This window comes from Pelobates fuscus, chromosome 4, assembly GCF_036172605.1.
Source record: "Pelobates fuscus isolate aPelFus1 chromosome 4, aPelFus1.pri, whole genome shotgun sequence".
NCBI classification, from domain to species: Eukaryota; Metazoa; Chordata; class Amphibia; order Anura; family Pelobatidae; genus Pelobates; species Pelobates fuscus.
The window spans coordinates 133808014-133830136 of NC_086320.1; the positions used below are offsets into that span (position 1 = coordinate 133808014).

Here is a 22123-nt window from a genome sequence, read left to right on the forward strand (position 1 = left end):
GTTTTGCTGCCATATTTTAAAATGAGTGGCTTTGGGACGGTTGGCCAGAGGAGGTCCAGCACATCGAAGAGTTCTCACGCGCCTTATTTGAGATATACCCTATAGTTGCAGCAGCCGTGGTGTGGGGTCAGTCTTGGGCAGGTAGCTCGGTACACTGTTTTTCCGACAACCAAGCTACCTGCCACATCATAAACAAAGGTTCTGACAATAATGAGATTCATGAGAAGACTGACCTGGCTGGCTGCCTGCAATCACTTTCATTTGGTGTGTTCTCATGTACCAGGGATCTTTAATACTGCAGCTGACTCGCTTTGAATTCCAGGCATACAGAGACACGTTAACCACAGCCTCCCCAACAGCGATGGCAGCACCACGTTTTCAGGATCTGGTAACGGACTGAAAGAATTGGCAAGGCATAGTCTCGCCTTGGCTAGTTTAGCCCTGTCTGACAATACCAAACGGTCTTACAATAGAGCTTTCAAAGTATATAAGAGGTTTATGTTAGAACATTGCTATGGGGGGGGGGGAGGGGTCATATCAATTTACAAAATGGAGATAGGACAGAAAGGAGATGGGCTTTAGCACAGTATAAGGAGGGTGGAGACGGGGGAGGGGCAAGCTCAGAACAGAGAAGCTATGTAATGTTGATAATTCACAAAATATACAAGTGACGCATGATATTAAATGTATGCTTACTAATGCAAGGAGCCTAAGTAACAAAATGGGGGAACTAGAGGCATTAGCATACACTAAACAATATGTTCTAATGGGCATAACTGAAACATGGTGGGATGAGACACATAACTGGGCAGTTAACTTAAATGGGTACATGTTATTTAGGAAGGATAGGAAAAACAAGAAGGGTGGTGGGGTATGTTTGTATGTCAACCATGATTTAAAGCCAAATCTTAAGCAAATGGAATGCGACGAGGAAAATGTGGAAGCTTTATGGGTAAATATCTGCTTGGGGGAAAAGAAGGGAAACCAACTATTGGTTGGGATATGTTATAAACCACTTAATGTTAACCCCTTCAGGACGGAGTCAATAGTACACGTTCTGATCAAAACAAAACGTAAACAAAAACTGGAATTTGCGCTATATGTCTGTTCACCCGTAGTTCCCCTCTTTCATATTAAATGCACCCACACTTATTATATATCATTTTGTTCAGGAGAAACAGGGCTTTCATTTCATATAAAATATTTGTATTTGAAACAATTTATTATGAATAAAATAAAAAAAAACTGAGAAATTTGAATTTTTTTTTTAAATTTGTAGTTCCGCCTCACATTTTAGCTGTAAATGTCATAATACTGTTAGGTTTTACGGCAACAAAATGCACATATTTGTAATCAGCGATGTCTCACGAGTACAACAGTACCCCCCATTAACAGGTTTTATGGTGTTTTGGAAAGTTACAGGGTCAGATATAGAACGTTCCATTTTCAAATTGAAATTTGCCAGATTAGTAATGTTACCTTTGAGACGGTGTGGTAGCCCAGGAATGAGAATTACCCCCATAATGGCATACCATTTGAAAAAGTAGACAACCCAAGGTATTGAACGTGGGGTATGTTTAGTTTTTTTTAGTAGCCACTTAGTCACAAACACTGGCCAAAGTTAGCGTTCATATTTGTTTTTGTGTGAAAAAAGCAAAAAACTAATATTTGGCCAGTGTTTGTGACTAAGTGGCTACTAAAAATGACTGGACATACCCCATTTGCAATACCTTGGGTTGTCTACTTTTGCAAATGGTATGCCATCATGGGGGTAATTCTTATTCCTGGGCTACCATACGGTCTCAAAGGCAACATAACTAATCTGGCAAATTTCAATGTCAAAAAAATGAAATGCAAGCCTTATATGTGACTCTCTAACTTTCCAAAACACCATAAAACCTGTACATGTGGGGTACTGTTATTCTCGGGAGATTTCACTAAACACAAATATTAGTGTTTTAAAACAGTAAAACATATTACAACAATAATATAGTCCATAAAAGTGCCGTTTGTTTGTAAAAAATGCAAAAAACGTCACTTTTACTTAAAATATCATCGTTGTAATACAATTTACCAGTTTTAAACACTAATATTTGAGTTCAGCGAAGTCTCCCGAGTAAAACAGTACCCCCTATGTACAGGTTTTATGGTGTCTTGGAGAGTTACAGGGTCTAATATAGTGCATGCGAATTAAATTCTCTGCACTTTCTCCCTGTGTTGTCAGGCATGTCAATCAAATTTTAATTAATCAAATGACATAATTATGTTAAAAAATTACTTAAATATACACGTAGAATTTTAATATATATGCATTTATAGGTATATAAATTCTACGTGTATACTAATGTAATCTTTTATGTAATTATATGTATTTATCTCTCTATATATATTTGCGGTTATTTGTATTTTATATATAGATAGATATATATAGAATGTCATTCTAAGTGTATTCTGTTTCCAATATATATATATTAATAACAAAATACAGTTAGAATGAAATTACATATGAATATATAATTTATTTTATATTTTGTTTCAATATTTTATTTATTTATTTAATTATTTTATTTATTTATTATTGTAATTATGCGTATATATATATATATAATATATATATGTAGATCTATTATATATATAATATATATACATATTATATATATGTAACGTCATTCTAAGTGTATTTTAATATTAATATATATACTAATATTAATATTAAAATACATTACGTATGACGTTACATATATATAATATGTATATATATTATATATATAATATATATACATATTATATATATATATATAAAAAGGCATTTAATTTATTTTATAACATTTTAATATTTATTTTTTTACACTACCTACCAGCAGGGGGACTGTCTAATATTTTAAACAGTCCCCCTGCTGGCAGATCCATAGCCAGCTATAGGGGGCCATGTGATCGCTCTTTGAGAGCGATCACATGGCCCCCGGGGGCCTCATTTGCCGGAGGGGGGCTGCCTGGGCTCTCAGACAGCCCCCCAGAAGAGGATCGCGGCGGAGGTGAGTACACCTCTGCTCCTGGGGCTGCAAGCCGTTACGGCGTTCTATGCCGCCGCAACGGCTTTAAAGCCCTTTAAAGCCGCGACGGCATAGAACGCCGTAACGGCGTTAAGGGGTTAATATTGACGAGGAACAACAGCTGTTTGAGCAAATTGAGAAAGCTGCAAATCTGGGTAACACTTTAATTATTGGAGATTTTAATTACCCGGACATAAATTGGGACAGAGGGACTAGTAGCTCAGCAAAGGGAATAAGGTTTTTAAACTTGTTAAATTACACCTTCATGTCACAACTAGTACAAGCACCAACTAGAATGGACGCTTGTCTGGACCTGGTTTTAACAAAGAACGTTGATCTTTTGACCAACATTCAAGTAGGTGAGCACTTGGGAAATAGTGATCACAATATAGTGTCCTTTGAAATAAACTCAAAAAAACAAAAGCACATGGGGTATACTAAAACATATAATTTTAAAAAGGCCAATTTCAACAAGTTAAGGGAAGCTTTACAATATATTGACTGGCATAAACTCTTTAGTGAAAAGAACACTGAGGATAAATGGATCATCTTCCAACAAATATTAGAAAGGTACATTTCTCAGTATGTACCATTGGGAAATAAATATAAAAGAAACAAATTAAAACCAATGTGGCTTAGCAGAAAAGTAAAACAAGAGATTAAAAATAAGAAAAGGGCATTTAAAGCATTTAAATCGGACAAATCAGATGCATCTTAGAAAAGATATAAGGAAGCAAATAATGCGTGCAAAAAGGCAATTAGACTTGCTAAACTTCAAAATGAAAAAATGATAGCTAAAGAGAGCAAAACCAACCCCAAAGCATTTTTTAAGTACATAAATTCTAAAAAACCCAAACATGAAAGTGTAGGTACACTAAAAACTGAAACGGGGGAGTTAGTCAATGAACACCAGGAAAAGGCAGGAATTTTAAATAACTATTTCTCCTCTGTATATATTAAGGAAGAACCCATGGCAAAAGATGTGCAAATGATTGCTACTAAAAACTTGCATAATAATTGTAATTGGTTAACTCAAGACAAGGTGCTGCAGCAACTAAAGAAAGTTAATATAAACAAAGCTCCAGGGCCTGACGGTATCCATCCACGTGTACTTAAAGGACCACTCTAGGCACCCAGACCACTTCAGCTTAATTAAGTGGTCTGGGTGCCAGGTCCAGCTAGGGTTAACCCATTTTTTTTATAAACATAGCAGTTTCAGAGAAACTGCTATGTTTATAAATTGGTTAAGCCTTCCCCCTAATCCTCTAGTGGCTGTCTCATTGACAGCCGCTAGAGGCGCTTGCGTGATTCTCACTGTGAAAATCACAGAGAGAGCACGCAAGCGTCCATAGGAAAGCATTGTAAATGCTTTCCTATGCGACCGGCTGAGCGCGCAGCTCTTGCCGCGCGCAGCTCTTGCCGCGCGTGCGCATTCAGCCGACGTGGCGGAGAGGAGGAGGAGAGCTCCCCGCCCAGCGCTGGAAAAAGGTACGTTTTACCCCTTTTCCCCTTTCCAGAGCCGGGCGGGAGGGGGACGAGTATGTTTTCCTGGCACTAGAGTGGTCCTTTAAGGAACTAAGTGTAGAAATAAGTGAACCTCTGTTTTTAATCTTTCAAGATTCTTTCCTTTCAGGAAGTGTTCCGGAGGATTGGAGGAAGGCAGATGTGGTTCCTATATTCAAAAAGGGTTTAAAATCCTTGCCTGGAAATTATAGACCTGTGAGCTTAACTTCTGTGGCTGGTAAAATATTTGAAAGGTTATTAAGGGATAATATTCAAGAATTCCTTGAGAAGAACATGGTTATCAGCAAAAATCAGCACGGTTTTATGAAGCACAGGTCGTGTCAAACTAACTTGATTGCATTCTACGAAGAAGTAAGTAGAAGTATAGATCAGGGTGTTGCAGTGGATGTGATCTATTTGGATTTTGCCAAGGCATTTGATACAGTTCCACACAGAAGATTAGTGTTCAAACTCAAGGAAATTGGTCTAGATGAAAATGCTTGTTCTTGGGTAGAACATTGGCTTAAAAACAGAGTACAAAGAGTTGTCGTTAATGGTAAATTTTCAAGCCGGACAGAGGTGGCAAGTGGTGTCCCTCAGGGGTCTGTTCTGGGACCCCTTCTATTTAACATGTTTATAAATGATCTTGAAGACAGCAGATGACACAAAACTTTGTAAAATAATACAATGTGAGCAAGATATTACTTTGCTGCAGAGGGATTTAGATAGACTGGAGGACTGGGCACTCAAATGGCAGATGAAATTTAATGTTGAAAAATGCAAAGTTATGCACTTCGGCGTAAAGAATACACAAGCAACGTATACCCTTAATGGAAGCGGATTAGGGATAACAACACACGAAAAGGACTTGAGAATTGTTATAGACAACAAACTATGCAACAATGTGCAATGTCAATCAGCAGTGACCAAGGCCAGTAGGGTATTGTCATGCATGAAAAAGGGCATTCATTCTCGGGACGAGAATATCATTTTGCCTCTTTATAAATCACTGGTAAGACCACACATTGAATATGCTGTGCAATTTTGGGCACCTGTTCTAAAGAAGGATATTATGGCACTAGAAAAAGTGCAGAGGCGGGCTACAAAATTAATAAAAGGAATGGAACATATCAGCTATGAAGAAAGGTTAACAAATGTAAACCTATTTAGTTTAGAAAATTGTCGCGTGAGAGGGGATATGATAACATTATACAAATATATTCGGGGCCAATACAAACCATTGTGTGGAAATCTATTCACAAACCGGACTTTACATAGGACACGAGGTCATGCGTTTAGACTGGAAGAAAGAAGATTTTGTCTAAGGCAAAGGAAATGTTTTTTTACTGTAAGAACAATCAGGATGTGGAATTCTCTGCCTGAAGAAGTGGTTTTATCAGAGTCCATACAGATGTTCAAACAGCTACTAGATGCATACTTGCAAAAACAGAATATTCAAGGATATAATCTTTCAATGTAGGGTAATAACTGCTTGATCCAAGGATAAATCTGACTGCCATTCTGGGGTCAAGAAGGATTTTTTTCCCTAGCTTGTGCAAAATTGTGCTTCAAACTGGGTTTTTTTGCCTTCTTTTGGATCAACGGCAAAAAACAAATGTGAGGAAGGCTGAACTTGATGGACGCAAGTCTCTTTTCAGCTATGCAACTATGTAACTATGTAACTATGTAACATAACTTGAATCAGTTTTTTGCCATTTCCACGCTGGTAGCTTTTGCTTCTTTTTGTCATCTAAAACTCAAACTGTCACACAACACCATCAAATTATATTTAACCGGCATCCAACACCACATGTATACCTTATACCCAGATAACTCTAGTTTTTTATCATCTTACCCCATTAAAAACATTCTCAAAGAAATACAGAACGCCAGCACCACTCCTCCATACACAAGATTACCAGTACATAAATAGCTATTTAAGGACATGTCTGACTTGTTGGATACTGACCCATTTGAACACAATACAAACCTAGTAATCAAAACAGCCATCTACTTGGCGTACTACGGTTTTCTTAGACCTGGCGAGTTTACCATACATGGCAACAAATACGCACGAAACTGCCTAAAACGCTCCCATCTTATCAAACGACATGATCACTATATCTTGTCACTACCCATTACAAAAACAAGTCAGCTTGGTAAAGTAGTACCTATTACATATTATGAACAAACGGTAGTGGGTTCAGCGCTTGGTGGTCAATAGAAAGCTTAAAATAAATATGGAAAAGGCTGCAACCTAAAAATAGGTTTGTCGTCAAAAAAGGATGAATCTAAAGAATAAAAGTTATAGGTCGCGCCACAGAAACCGATAAAATATTTAATAAAACCAAACTTAAATAACAGAAATGAAATGATCAGGATAATCACACCGCAATAGACTATAGGGTGGGTGAAATACAGTTTTGTACTTACATATATCAAAATAGGGTACGATAAAAAATTAATAGTCCCAATAACAATGGGCCTATAGAAGGCCAAGTCCACTTGCGGGAACTTGAGTGTAGTGTAGGTCAATGCAGATTTTAGAACTGGAAGTAGTCAGGTTCTCTTGATCGAGATGGAGATATATGAAAATAAAATAAAAATTCCAATTATGTAGACTGCAACTGAAAATCACATGGAAAGATATACTTCACAGCAGGGAGGTATTTAAACTCACCTATTGGAGAGCTAGAACTAGCTCAGGTATGACCAGCGTTCAGTGGCGTAGATCCCCCACTGGTAGGATACAGGTGTTCACAAACAGGAGGAGGTCCTCAGTATAAGGAAAGAGATATAATCCAATATAGTGCTCGCTGTTTATATATAAAGGCAGGTAGGTATAGAAACATAGAATACTCACATTTGAGTGAGCAGGATCTACTGCTCACTATATTAGCATAGGTGGTATAATCCCCACCTGGGATTCTTGAGCGAGTCATGTCATTCATCACATCGGATAACTCACTCGCTCAAGAAACCCAGGTGGGGATTATACCACCTACGCTATTATAGTGAGCAGTAGATTCTGCTCACTCAAATGTGAGATACATTCAATCATTACCGCATCAGGCTGACATCCCGCTGCTAGTCCTACACAGAGATGTCTTAACGACAGCTACATTTATGCAATACGTCCGCATGTTACTGACCAGACTAGGTCTGAACGTCAGTAATTTTTCTGGCCATTCCTTTCGGATAGGGGCAGCTTCCACAGCCTCTAGTCAAAATATTCCAGTGCATGTAATTAAGTCCTTAGGCCGCTGGAAGTCCTCAGCGTTTGCTTTGTATATACCTCAACCTGTGTTAGACATGAGGTCTGCCTTTGTTAAACTGTCATCTTGAGCTATTTTCTTTGCACTGTCTTTCATCTATGTAATAAAAATTTTCTTTGGCAAGACACTGCTAATTTTTGCCCTCTTTATTACAGGCCTACCGCATACGTCGGTTTCGGCATACTTCAACCGACTTGTTCATATATATAATGTACACCTTGCTATACATACGTTTACATTACAAAAATAGCACCGAACACAAATATATATACATATAATTTTGTTCTTTGTATTTTGATATAATAATAATTTAAGTCTAAATATATTTATGTATTATTTATATGTAATAATATTTTCATTAGTTATATATTCTGGGATCTGCTTGATAACCCAGCCAATCTTGCTATCTAGAAGGACTGCCTGGGTTGTCAGACAGTACCCCCGATCGGATCCAGCAAGGAGGGTGATTATGGTTAGGGCGTGCTATGCCGCCCTAATGACGTTAAAGCCCATGTTTTGAAGGATGGCATAGCATGCCCTAACGTCGGGAAAGCGTAAAACTTCAATAAATGTGTTTAGAAATAAATCTGTGTAAATAAGACACGTTGTTCTTATTTTAAATTACATTTTAGCTTCATAAATTGTTAGGAAGTCATCCAAAATGTCTCCTCGCCACACCCACGCTCACTGTACTAAACTTATAATGCCCTACTTTTTTAATTTTGACATGTTTGGAGTATTTTTTCCAAGAAGGAAAGAATTAGCAATTTATTATTGTTTATTATAATTTTAACACTATTATTTTACCATATATTATTGAAAAATAACATCTACCTCGACCCGCAGTTTTGTCAACAGAGCCACCAGAAGTGATATCAGAAGAACTGATCAACATTTTCTGTGTGACTGAGCTTTGTTAAATAAAGTTGTGCTTGTTTGACACTTTTGCCATCTTGCCGCAGGGGTCGCAGGGAGTTGTAGTTTCACTTTCCAAGTCCTGCTCCTCCTCTCATGGCCGGCTCTGTGGGGCCGCACGGAGCAGTGGATTTGGTCGGAGAGGGGAGCTGGGGAAATCCAGGCACGGAGTGGCACAAGGAACCGAGTTAATCGGCATGAGGTGAGGGAGCGCTCTGCTTTGGCGGAGGTGACCGTCCCTACATGGTGGGAGAGCCGGGGCAGCATGCAACCCAGGGAGGGTGCGGGCCCGGTGAGCAGGCTTTGTGATGATCAGGAGGCCTGGAGATTGAGAAGGAAGTAGTGAGAGTGGGAAGAGAGAGAGGGAGGGGAAGCTGTGTTTACAGTGCAGGAGGGGACCTGAGTATTGATATTTTATTACTGGTAATATCACAGTTATAGGACTTATTGTGTATGCTAGGGTATATATACTACTACATATATCTTCTGTAACCAGCCCAGAGCAACCCTTAACCTGCCTGGTTGTACATCATTCTTCATACAAAGGTTGAAGCATCTATAGACAAAGAGGGGTTTGGCATTTGATCTAAGATCAAGACCTGTCAACAGTCTCCCCACTGTGACACCTATTTTCAGACACTCTCATTCTATATTCTTGAATTAAATGGTACTTATATATTAATTGATGTCCTCCCATCATACTATTGAATCATTTGTTTGATATATTTTTCTTGTTATTTAGAAAGTGGCATACTTGCTTTGTATTATATACAAAGTTAACTATATTCCAGTTTACTCGCTCACTTCCAGTCTGTACTGTAGAAATTTTGTAGCAATTAAAGGGCTACTATAAGTGGCAAGAATACAAAGTATTTCCATCGGCCTTCCCACTCCCTCACACCCCCCCCCCTGCAGTGGTCAAAGAAAAGGTTAAAAACCCTTTATTTACTTACATTAGCCCAGCTCAGATATCCCTCGGAACTGAATAATGCCTCCTCTGAAGTCCCATGACAAGCGGGCAAATGCCTTGCGCGTATTAGACCTCCCTATAGGTAAGCATTGAATCCATGCTATGCTATGGGGAAAAATCTGACGCTGGATGTCCTCATGCAAAGTTTGAGGACGTCCAGCATCCGTTACCGGACCAAAGGTCCGTTTGGATCCAGGAACAGCCTCCAGTGGCTGTCTGGGGGACAACCGCTGGAGGCAGACTTGGTGCGGCAATGTAAACATTGTAGTTTCTCTGGAACTGCAATGTTTAACATTGCAGCACTAAGTGCTATAGGGATACTGTACCCAGACCACTTCAATAGGCTAAAGTGTCCCTTTAATGTAGGGATCCTCAGGACCTCCAATCTAATAGACTTTTGCACAAAGCCTTTTCATCTGGCACAAACAAATCAAATTCCATTCAGTGTACACCCAAAAGAATCTATCCGTCCAGCATTTACCCATGGAGTCTTATTCACTGAATAAAACTCCACTGGTAAATCCCAGACTAATCTCTTGCAGGGTAGATTAAAAATAATTTCTTTTTTTTTTTTGTCCCAGATTAAATGTATTTGTGCACAAGGGACACTAGTCACCCAGCCCACTTCGTCTTAATGAAATGGTCAAGCTGCAGTGGTCCTGTTGTAGGGTTAAAGCAGCTCTGTCATGATAATGTATATTTTATGCCTCCCCCATCCCCAGTTCCTTAACTCCTCAATGTCACAATCAGTGTTTATTTGCTCCTTATTCATGCCAATGTGCCTTAAATTTGCAATCTTCGTGGCGCTGGATACTCAGCCACTAGAGGCGCTTCTACTGCAGTGATAGTCAAACTTGTTCATGTGACGTGAAAGCATTGATTCAATGCTTCCCTGAAGGTGAGCATTGGATTGGACCATCATGGAGTACCATCATGAGATTGTGAGAGGTGAAGAGGTCAGAAGAAAAAATTTACAAAATTGTATTATTGCAAATGGGAGTGAAGGGCCTACCTATTAAGTGATAAGGACACTATAGCATTAAGAATAGTTTTCTTTTAACCAAGGAATAATTTGAGTTTTCCACAGTACTTTGTGCGTAAGTCATTGGAGTTAGGGATACTTCACTTCTTTTCTTGTGAAATTAGGAACATTAAATAGTAGATGTATCTGCCTATTGCTGTGACACATTCCTTGGGGTGCGAGTTAAATAAAAAAAAAAAAAAGTGGATTCACTATATACTCACCTATTTTACCATACAAATATGGTTGTCCCCTGTTATTAGAAAAAAGAAAAAAAAAAAGTAGCAGTCACCCTGGTGCTAATTGTGCTGCCCCAGTGAAGAGTACTAGAGGGACACCTGGGCCCTACGACACTAAATAACAGTAACATCTCTACTTGGACATGGGCATTAAAATGTGCCTGTTAGGAAAAAAACCCAAAGATTTAACAAATCCTGTTTCCTTACAGATGGAAGGTTTTATTAAAAAAAAAAAAAAAAAAACTTTTGTCACAAAGGACTTTAAACATCACATGCCAAAACACCTTTTTAAAGATAGACTGTAAGCTCCAAAGTTCCACAGGAAAGCATACATCGTGGGAAGTCTCTGGAATTGCAGTACGCATTTTCATCTCCCATGTTAAAATTAGTGTAGGACCCACCAATATGTGGGTACTGTGACGTAGTGGTGGGCGTAACACAATATGGTGTAACTGAATCCCCACATTGGTTTGCTAAGATAGAATATTTAAGTAACCTTGTAAAATGTGTGTGTGTGTGAATGCATGTATGTGCTAGGGATTGACAGATATTGATTTTTTTTTTTTTGTTTTAGAGCCGATACCGATAATCTGTGAACTTTCAGGCCTATAGCCGATAACTTACCAATATTCTGTACATTTACCGTTTTGAAAAAAGAAACTATTTCTGCACAAATCTACTGTTAACTGAACATGTTTATTATTTATTTGCAAATCTTTTTTTATTTTTTTATTTAAACCCTTCAGGGCGGAGTCAATAGTACACGTTCTGATCAAAACAAAATGTAACAAAAACTGGAATTTGCGCTATGTCTGTTCAACATATGTCTGTTATTATATATCATTTTGTTCAGGAGAAACTGGGCTTTCATTTCTTATGAACTATTCATAATTGAAACAAAATTTATCATGAGAAATTAAGGCTTAAAAAAATGTCTGTAGACATTTTAGCTGTAAATGTCATAATACTGTTGGCTTTAACTGCAAAAAAAAACAACAACTCATATTTGGATTCAGCAAAGTCTCACACATACAACAGTACCCCCCATTAACAGTTTTTAAGGTGTTTTGGAAAGTTACAGGGTCAAATATAGCACATTCCATTTTTCTTTTTTTTTTTCCTAGGCTACCATACGGTCTCAAAGGCAACGTAACCAATCTGGCAAATTTCAATGTGAAAAAATGAAATGCAAGCCTTATATTTGACCCTCTAACTTTCCAAAACACCATAACACTTGTACATAGGGGGTACTGTTATACTTGGGAGACTTCACTGAACACAAACATAAGTGTTTTAAATCAGTAAAACATATTACAACAATAATATAGTCAGTAAAAGTGCCGTTCATGTGTGAAAAATGCAAAAAACTTCACTTTTACTAAATATATCATCGTTGTAATACAAGTTACCATTTTGAAACACTAATATTTGTGCTCAGCAAAGTCTCCCGAGTAAAACAGTAAGCCCCATGTACAGGTTTTATGGTGTCTTGGAAAGATACAGGGTTAAATATAGTGCGTGCGAATTCAATTCTCTACACTTTCTGCCTGGGTTGTCAGGCACGTCAATCAAATTTTAATTAATAAAATCACATAATTATGTTAAAAGATTACTTAAATATACACGTAGAATTTTAATATACATAAATATGTTTTTAAATTCTACGTGTATACTTATGTAGTTATTTATGTAATTATATATATATATTTATCTATATATAAATATTTGCAGTTATTTGTATTTTATTTATATATATATATATATATATATATATATATATATATATGTCATTCTAAGTGTATTTTGTTACACATATATATATATATATATATATATATATATATTAACAAAATACAGTTAGAATGAGATTACATATGTATGTATAATTTATTTAAATTTTATATAAAATATTTTATTTATTGTAATTATACGTGTGTATATATAAATATAAAATATATATAGATGTATTATATATATATATATTATTTATTTATATATATGTAATGTAATATATATATATATCTATATCTCTTGTATATATGTAACGTCATTCTAAGTGTATTTTAATACTAATATATGCACTTATATTAACATTAAAATACACTACGTATGACGCTCCATAAGTATATATACTTTTAATTTTAAACATGTTTATTTTTTTTTTACACTACCCACCAACAGGGGGACTATCTGACATTTCAGACAGTCCCCCTGCTGGCAGATCCACAGCCAGCTATAGGGGGCCATGTGATCGCTCTTTAAGAGCGATCACATGGCCCCCGGGGTCCTGATTTGCTGTGGGAGGACTGTCAGGCAGTCCTCCCGAAGAGGATCGCGGTGGAGGTAAGTACCTCCGAGCAACTGGGGCTAAAAGCCGTTATGACTTTCCATGATAACCTGTGGTAACGCTCTCAGGGCCGCGGGACTCATGAGCTTTAGACAGGGATGCTGCTGGGAAGAGCATCCTCCAGCTCTGCTCCACTCGTACTTGATATTTCCTGTCCTAATGTTTCTAATACCCCCACCTCCTATAGTCTGTCAGCTCATTTGAGCAGGGTCCTCTTCAACCTATTGTTTCTGTAAGTTTTCTTGTAATTGTCCTATTTATTGTTACATCCCCCCTCTCAAAATATTGTAAAGCGCTACGGAATCTGTTGGCGCTATATAAATGGCGGCAATAATAATAATAATTAGACACATTTATGCCAAGCTCAGGGTGCTGTCTGCATGGTATGCATTTATTTAGCCAGCCTGACATACATACACGCCAGACTGACCTTTCAATTCTTTGGGTAGATATGCCCCCTTTTGGCGGTTCTGGTTATGTGATTTGCTTCAGTTGCACACCCTTTTACCCCACCCTTTGACGTTCTGCTGTTAGGATGTATGGATTTGCTTGAAAGATGAAAGCGAGAGATTAGCATAGGGTATGTGTTTTCTCATAGCTGCATCCTATGAGTTTCCCTCCAGCAACATCTCCATCAGATACATGACGCTTGAGAGGTATAACTGTTTTAGTGTTTTTGGTCGATAAGGTTCTGTAATTAGGTCCATTAGAATAGTCAGCACCAGGCCCACTGGGCTCTTAATGTGGCCCTGCTTATTAATTTATTTTATTTTTCAGAACTCTCCAGATTACTGGGTTCTTCTATTTTTATATTTATTTATTTATTTTATTTGCTATTATGTTTACCTTTACACCAGCACTGAGACAAACACCTAACTGCAGTCTGGTTTTCCATTGCTGAAGTCTTTAAAGGGACACTATAGTCACCCAGACCACTTCAGCTCAATGAAGTGGTCTGGGTGCAAGGTCCCTCAGGTTTTAACCCTTAAGATGCAAACATAGCAGTTTCAGAGAAACTGCTATGTTTACATTGCAGGGTTAAGCCAGCCTCTAGTGGATGTCTTCCGGACAGCCACTAGAGGTGCATCGGCCACACTGGAGGCATATTATGCCTCCATTGCGCAGAGCGTCCATAGGAAAGCATTGAGAAATGCTTTCCTATGAACACTTTGAATGCGTGCGCAGCACTTGCTGCGGCTGCGCATTCGGATTCGCTGACGGGGAGGAGAGGTCACCAGCACCGAGGGAGCCCGACGATGGAATAAGGTAAGCTGCTGAAGGGGTTTTAACCTCTTCAACGCCACAGAAGGGGGAACCTGAGGGTGGGGGGCACTATAGTGTCAGGAAAACCGCTTTGTTTTCCTGACACTATAGTGATCCTTTAAAGGCCCACGCTACCCTCAAAAAGGAGTGTCCAATTTAAAAGGCATTTTATAAAAGTGCTGACTTCCATAAATTGGCACTTTCATGATTACTGAAACACCTCCATGGCTGTCAATCAGGCCGCTGAGGAGGTTTGCTTTTTGCTCCCCTGAGAGTACTTGGAGAGTTCCCTTTAATGAATGTCAGAATTAAAATTTCTATTCTTTTAGCCAATTTACCTGATTTTTGCAATTCAGAACTTTATTTATTTATTTATTTATTTATTATTGCCATTTATATAGCGCCAACAGATTCCGTAGCGCTTTACAATATTATGAGAGGGGGATTTAACTATAAATAGGACAAAGGATATCCCCTGCCAGAATGCTTTTTAAGATATCCAAACTACCACCAGTATCTCTGACAATGTTTAAAGGGACACTCCAGGCACCCAGACCACTTCTGCTCATTGGAGTGGTCTGGGTGCCAACTCCCACTACCCTTAACCCTGCAAGTGTAATTATTGCAGTTTTTTTTAAACTGCAATAATTACCTTGCAGGGTTAAGTCCTCCCCTAGACAGCCACTAGAGGGAACTTCCTGCTTCATAGCACAGGTTTTCTGTGCTAGAGCGTCGCTGGACGTCCTCACGCGTGTGTGAGGACCTCCATCGTTGCTCTATTCCCCATAGGTGAAGCATTGAAATTCAAAGCATTTTCAATGCTTTCCTATGGGGTTCGCTAATGCGCATGCGCGGCATTGCCGCGCATGCGCATTAGGTCTCCTCGGCCGGCGGGCGAGATCAGTCTCGCCCACCGGCCGACGTAAGCAGAAGGAGGAGCGGCGGGGGAGGAGGAAGCAGCGACGTGGGACCTGTCGCTGCCTCTGGTAAGTCACCAAAGGGGTTTTCACCCCTTCAGCAACTAGGGATTGGGGGGGGGAAGGGAGAGGGACCCTCCAGTGCCCGGAAAACGGATCGTTTTCCTGGCACTGGAGTTTCCCTTTAAGGGACGTGACAAGTTTTTTTTAAACCAGCAAGCAAAGACTTTTAAACATCTTCATCTCCCTCACCCTTTACAGATACATCTCCATTTCAGACCAGGCTAGTAATGACCGAAACAGGGTACTTTGTGCAGTAAAAGTAGAGAAAAACCCATCATCGGATTAATCAGACTGATCGGACTCCCTCTTTTTTTCTCCCATGTTTGTATCTTCCAACTGTGTTAACATGTATTAATCTGTTAGGAATGCCTAATGCAGTTTTCCAGCATTCCTAGGTATAGGACACTGATTACAATGCAGTTTTCCAGCATTCATAGGGATAGGACACATCAGTGTCTGCCCTGGAGTGGTTGTGGAAAACCTATGAAAGAAGAAGCAGGTAAATATGAAGAAATCATATTTACCTGCCTTTTTCAGTCTACAGAATGAGGCGACTGTCTCATTCAATGCTGAAGCTTTTGAATGAGGCAGTTGTCTCATTGTGATGCATGTCACTTTAAGGTTTCCGGTTTTTGTTGCTTTTCTTAGCAGTATTGTTTTTCGGACCTGCTTACAGAATGTTTTTCATCAGTACTACACTGATTGGTCCATACTATTCTGTAGTATATTCTGTGCTCATTGTTTGGAAAAACGCTAATTAAGAGCTGCTATGTGTTTTGCACAGGACTGTATTTTAAGATCTATGTGTCTGTACCAATCAGAATTTTTTTTTTCTACTCCATTTTTATTTTATTTTTTTTCCACTTGAAATATTTTTTTTAGTTTTACAGAATTCAAGTATACAGTAGAATATGTCAGCAACACACATATAGGTGTACTGAATCACAACATATTTAGAATACAATATTGCATTGAAATACAACAAATACAAGTGTTGCTCAAGGTTATCTAGGTTTTATTTTCTTATTAATAGTTTCATTTGAAGTGTATATTGGCCTATTTTTCAGCCAAGATAAAGATTGGTCTAATTGCATACCATGCCATAGATAACTGTTCCTAGCAACATTTCTTTATATTTGAAAATGCATTGTGTTGTGATTCACTCTGTAATTACCAGAAGCAAAGAAATGTGACCAATGAATATAAATGCTAGAATGTTAATTTGAATGGTTTCCCTCAAGTACCATGAACCTTTGGATACCTTTCTTTTTTTATCGCAGTAATACATTTCACTTTTTCCCCAATCGAAGAATATTTGTGGGAGTTGTTACATTTCTATGAGTAGTTGTGATCAATGATTGTAATTGTTTTGATGATTTCTGCATTATGGGATGATTTATTATAGTGGCTATGGTTCCAGATGTCTTTGGTTTTAGTCTCACTAGGCAAACTGTTTGTTACTGGTTGGAGAAAAAGAAGGTCTCACTTGGCTTCTAAATCTCAATTCTTCTGCTACAGAAATAATAATGTGATAGCTGTACAAATTTGTCTAAATTTGGGAACCAGTGATGCAATGTGGTAATAAGGGTTCACCCCATACCTTGGCCCTACTGTAAGTAGTCAATGCAGGAAGTTTTCATATCTCTAAACCAAATTTATTGGCTGAGCAGATTTAGCTGATGCTCTCTGTAAAAGAATACTGTACAATCTGTCTCAAATTAATATATCTATTGTGGAAGGTGAACTTACAGTTTTCATATATACCAGAAGAGGAGACGGGACACGAGGCAGCTTTAGGGCTGAAATAAATGTCAATTTTTTTTATAAAGCAGTTTGACACTTTACCAGAGAGTTGTGCGATAGGCTCCATCATATGCCATTTATTTATCTTATTTAAAGACAGGTAGCTGACATTCATTTAGCTTTTACTTTTGTCAATCATTAATCAAATGACGGTTCTATATAAATGCCCCTTGGTTTAGTCTGGATACCTCTAGAGGTATGTGTCGACCCCTTACTGCCAGTTCTAGTCTTTCACCAAGGAACAATAGATGCTAAACCAGTTAAACATTACATGGGATGTCTTAATTATCATTAGAAGCTCTTTAAAACCCAGTAAAAGGTTATTTCATACATCATAACCACAGTTTTGAAGCGGGTTGTGCTGAGGGCCCTCCATTGCCGGTGACATGCATCCAACTTTTGCAGAGCTACAGAATGCAGTTCTGTGCATAGAACTGTGACGCTGTAGGAGGTGGACTAACTCTTCCAGCAGCAGAGGGGTTAAACGTTGTATTTGCGTTTCATAGTGAAACACTGCATATACAGACTCCAGGCACCATGGCCACTTCAAAACACTGAAGTGGTAATGGGGAATAGAGCAACCCTTTAATGCTAAGTAAGGCATTCCCTGTAAGAGTATAGTCTCTAAGACGAGATTTATGTGACCGCATACACCATTAACCCTTTAATGGCTACAGACCTAAAGTATATGTTTGTGTCATCATGCACTTTGTGGCCTAGGATTTACAGTGTATGTCCATCGCCAAAAGTACTTTTTATAACGTATGTCTCACCGTGATTTCTGTCCCAGTAATTCTATTCCATGACTGATTCCAAGTTGCAGCCTTGAAGCAGTCCAGTATTAGGGGAGTGATTGGACCCCAGGCTACCTGTGGTGACAACATTACCTGCTAGTTGAGGCTTGTGATCAGTCAGGCTGGGGACCAATCTGCTAAATAGCATATTGTTCAGGGCTAAATATGTGGTGAAGTAGATAGTGGTGTAGAGCCTCAATGCATCTAAATTGCATCTTTAGGAAGCAAGCAGAGAGCCAGGCCAATATGGTATGTATCATTTTGACCCTAATAAGTTCCTTAGAAATATAACATAGGTGTATACATGTGGGGTATTACTTGCATTGGACATGCAGCCAAATACTAATCATGGATCTTTGAAGTAGTAAAACACACCAGGCCTCTGAAGTGCATGGGGGAAAAAAACTTGACTGTTTGCTTTGGAAGAAATTGGTGATGAAATGGGCAAGTGAAAAGGCTTAAAATGTTCTATATTAAATATAAAGTTGCCTTTTTTTCCCAAGTGTTTTTTTGTCCTAAAATTGACATGGGCCTTGTAAATTGTTGAAACAGTTTCAATTTAGTAAGACAGAACCCAGTTTCAACAGGAGAATAATATTCACAAATTCAAAAACATATACCTTTCTTTCAGGAGTGGGGAATTATTACCAGACTCCTGAGATGTGCCAGTCAGGCAGATAATAAATATATATATATATATATATATATATATATATATTTATTTTTTTGTATCTCCCATTTAGCTCCACGTGACAAATAACAAGGCTGCTTCAGGGTAGTCTTGGGGGGAGCGGGCGTTCTTGCCCACAGCCCGATGCAGAAGACACTCTCTAATAAACCAATACACACACAAAGAATTATAGATGCACACAGCTAAATATATACACATAGACATACATGCATGACAGATCTACATACAGAAATAAAAAAAAGTGAATACATATTTTTAGCCAGTCTCCTGTTTCCTACCTTTTGGGCGCAGGAAAGGGGCTTCCCTAGGGTCCAGTGGGACTGGGCACGGCTGGCGACTTTAGATTGGTGGGGCTGGCTGTGGCTAATGGGAGTGGGCTGCCGCTGGTCAAGACTCCTCTCCACCACCTGTCTCGATATCACGTGCAGCTCACTGTACACCGGGAGGAAGTGAAGGGATCTGCAATTACTTCCTCTCGGTGCTGAAGCCGCGCAGGGGAACGATTGTGCGGGCTGTCGGGTCTGTGAAATACGGTCGTCGGGTATGTGAAATGCGGTCGTCGGGTCTGTGAAATGTGGGTGGGTGGGCGGGCGGTCGAGCGGTCGTCGGGTCTGTGAAATGCGGGCAGTTGGGTCGGTGAAATGGGGGCGGGCGGCGAACAGAGATAATTTTACCAGGTGTACTGCTAGCTTGCTAAAGAATTCATAATTAAATGCAATAAACTGGATTTATTTAAAGATTGATTTATTTATTTGGGCATTGGCGTGTCACTTTGTTTTCATCTCTTCTTTTTCACACATGGCCACACAATACTTCTTTGAGCAAACTACTCCGATCTCCTTTTCACCATCACCACCCTCTAAACTTATTATTGAACTTATATGTACTCCGTTTCCAGTGTTGGTGCATCTTTGCTTGTCTACTAGCATATGTGGAGTTGATTGCTTTATTTCCCAAATTAAACAAATTGGTATAGTGATATTATTTTGTAGTAAAATAGATTGGTAAATTCCCATATCCTTACAAACAAGGACATCAACATTTCCCTGAATATATGCATTACATTATGAAAATAATCTTTTGGATGGAAATGATATTCAGTTTAATTAATATCTAATGTAATAATACATAAAACGTCTTTTTGTTTCTATATAGAGGAGTAAAGGAGGAGAAGGGCTCAATATAAACTCCATTAATTCCCTTCAAGTACACCAGTCGTGCTCCTTGCAATAGAACAACATTTTTTTAGACAAAGGTGACGTGACGTTTTGTATGGGTTTTGTAGTTGCACTTCTTCTCTATGTTAATTGACGTTGATTTTTGTTCACTGTTCTTTGCAGCCAAACAGCTACCTTATTTTACATATGACATATGTGATCTAAGAATCTGTTTTCATCCTCTTGGGACCAAGTTTAATTTTATTTGGTAAACTAGAAGTATTAAAAATATTACCTAGGCATTATCTCCGTAATGGTCTTCCTGCATTAATTACCATATTTAGATTGCATCTACCTAAAAGTGGCTTTGTTATCCTAGTCCAGCAATAATGTATTGACAGTTTGTATATGATGTAGCTTACTCACTGTGACATCGGCTTACTTCTGCAGATGTGTTGCATTTTCATAGAATAAAACTAAAAATAAACAAAAATTTATATGGTTTGGTATTAAAACATCGTAGCATACCTCAAGAAAAAATAAATAAATATATATATATATATATAACAGTCTATAAACAAATAGCAATCCAAGGACTTTGTAGTAAGGTGAAAATAACTTAGCTTTTTATTCGGCGAATGCCATAGTGAATCAACGTTTCAGTTCCTTGTCGGAACTTTAGTCAAGGAACTGAAACGTTGATTCACTATGGCATTCGCTGAATAAAAAGCAAAGTTATTTTCACCTTACTACAAAGTCATTGATGTGCTATTCGTTTATAGACTGTTGTAATTTTGTTGACAAGCACCGGGCTAATTTTATTCCTGAAAAAAGAGACCAACAGTGTGTCAGCGCTATAGGATATAAAACATACAGTATGGCAGCACTCAATACCAGTGATACAGAAGTATACACAGAATATAAACAAATAGTTACCAAAAAGCGCGCTAAACTGATCTGTAAAAATAGAATGACAAAGAATAGTGCAGACCATCTAAACCAAATCAAAATATGTATAGGGAGATATGGGGAAAAAACTCACATTTACCAGAGCCCTATCACCCCTGGCTCTGGGTTTGAAATGCTCCACTTGAGAGGGAAGATTCCCACACTGATAGAACTCCAAGTGGTATGTTCACTGGAAACTGATAAGGCTGTGCAATATAGGACGGAGAGAGGCAGGTCCTCCAATTGAATAGTATCAAAGACAATTTATTAAAAAACAACGGTTAAAAACTCTTACTTTTGCAAATGGTGGGTTATGCTGGCATAGCTACCCACATAAAAGCATGTAAACAGCAAATACAAAGTCACTTCCTGGTTTCGTCCGTCCCGATCACGTGATCACTTCCGGGTCCGCCTCTCTCATGACGTATATTAATAAAACAGTGGCAGAAATTATTATAGCTCTATATTTTGCCACTGTTTTATTAATATTGTATTATTTGATCCTGATGAAAGTCCCTGAGAGGACTGAAACGTTGATCTTCAAGTTGTAATAAAGGAAATCGTTTTCTATGGAAGACCGTGAGTGCAGACCATCTGTTTTATTAATATATATATGTATATGTATATATATATATGTATATATGTATGTGTGTGTGTGTGTGTGTGTGTATGACTCATGCACTCACCATTGACGAAAAAACTTTGTAACCGCAACAACCCGGGTGCCTGCAGCGCACCTCAAAGGAGGGTTTCCCTTGAGAAATATCAGGCATTACTATGCATCTGCACAATTAGCCCATATCATCGAGTGACATGCATCCCCACCCAGGTTTAGATGGGCAGACATAGAAAATTACATTATATGCCAGACACGATTCCCTACCATCTATGGCTTCCACACAGTCCACACATAGATCTCCTATATAATCTTAAATAGTTAAAGGAAACTTTTAGTGTACAAGCAAAAACCTTTTATTCATATCGCGTGACTGTTTTTAAAACACCATTTAGATTAGTTGGCCCCTTAATGACCTAAAATTAGTCAATTTACCTGACATCCAGCAGAAAGAAGGCTCGCCTCTCCCCGGCTTTGCTTTACTGTGGGAGATCATCAGGAGCTTTTGGCTGAGGCAGTGGAGGCTAGGATCAGTACCCAGCAGACAC

General features: G+C 38.5%; 1 protein-coding gene across 1 annotated transcript in view; it reads left to right on the forward strand.

Moving 5' to 3' along the window:
- Positions 1-8834: 8834 nt before the first annotated feature.
- Positions 8835-22123, forward strand: part of SOCS6 (suppressor of cytokine signaling 6) — a 34606-nt gene continuing 21317 nt past the window's right edge. The window contains exon 1 of the mRNA XM_063451615.1: positions 8835-8948. The gene's annotated coding sequence lies outside the window, so the exon portion shown is untranslated. The remainder of the gene's footprint in view (positions 8949-22123) is intronic.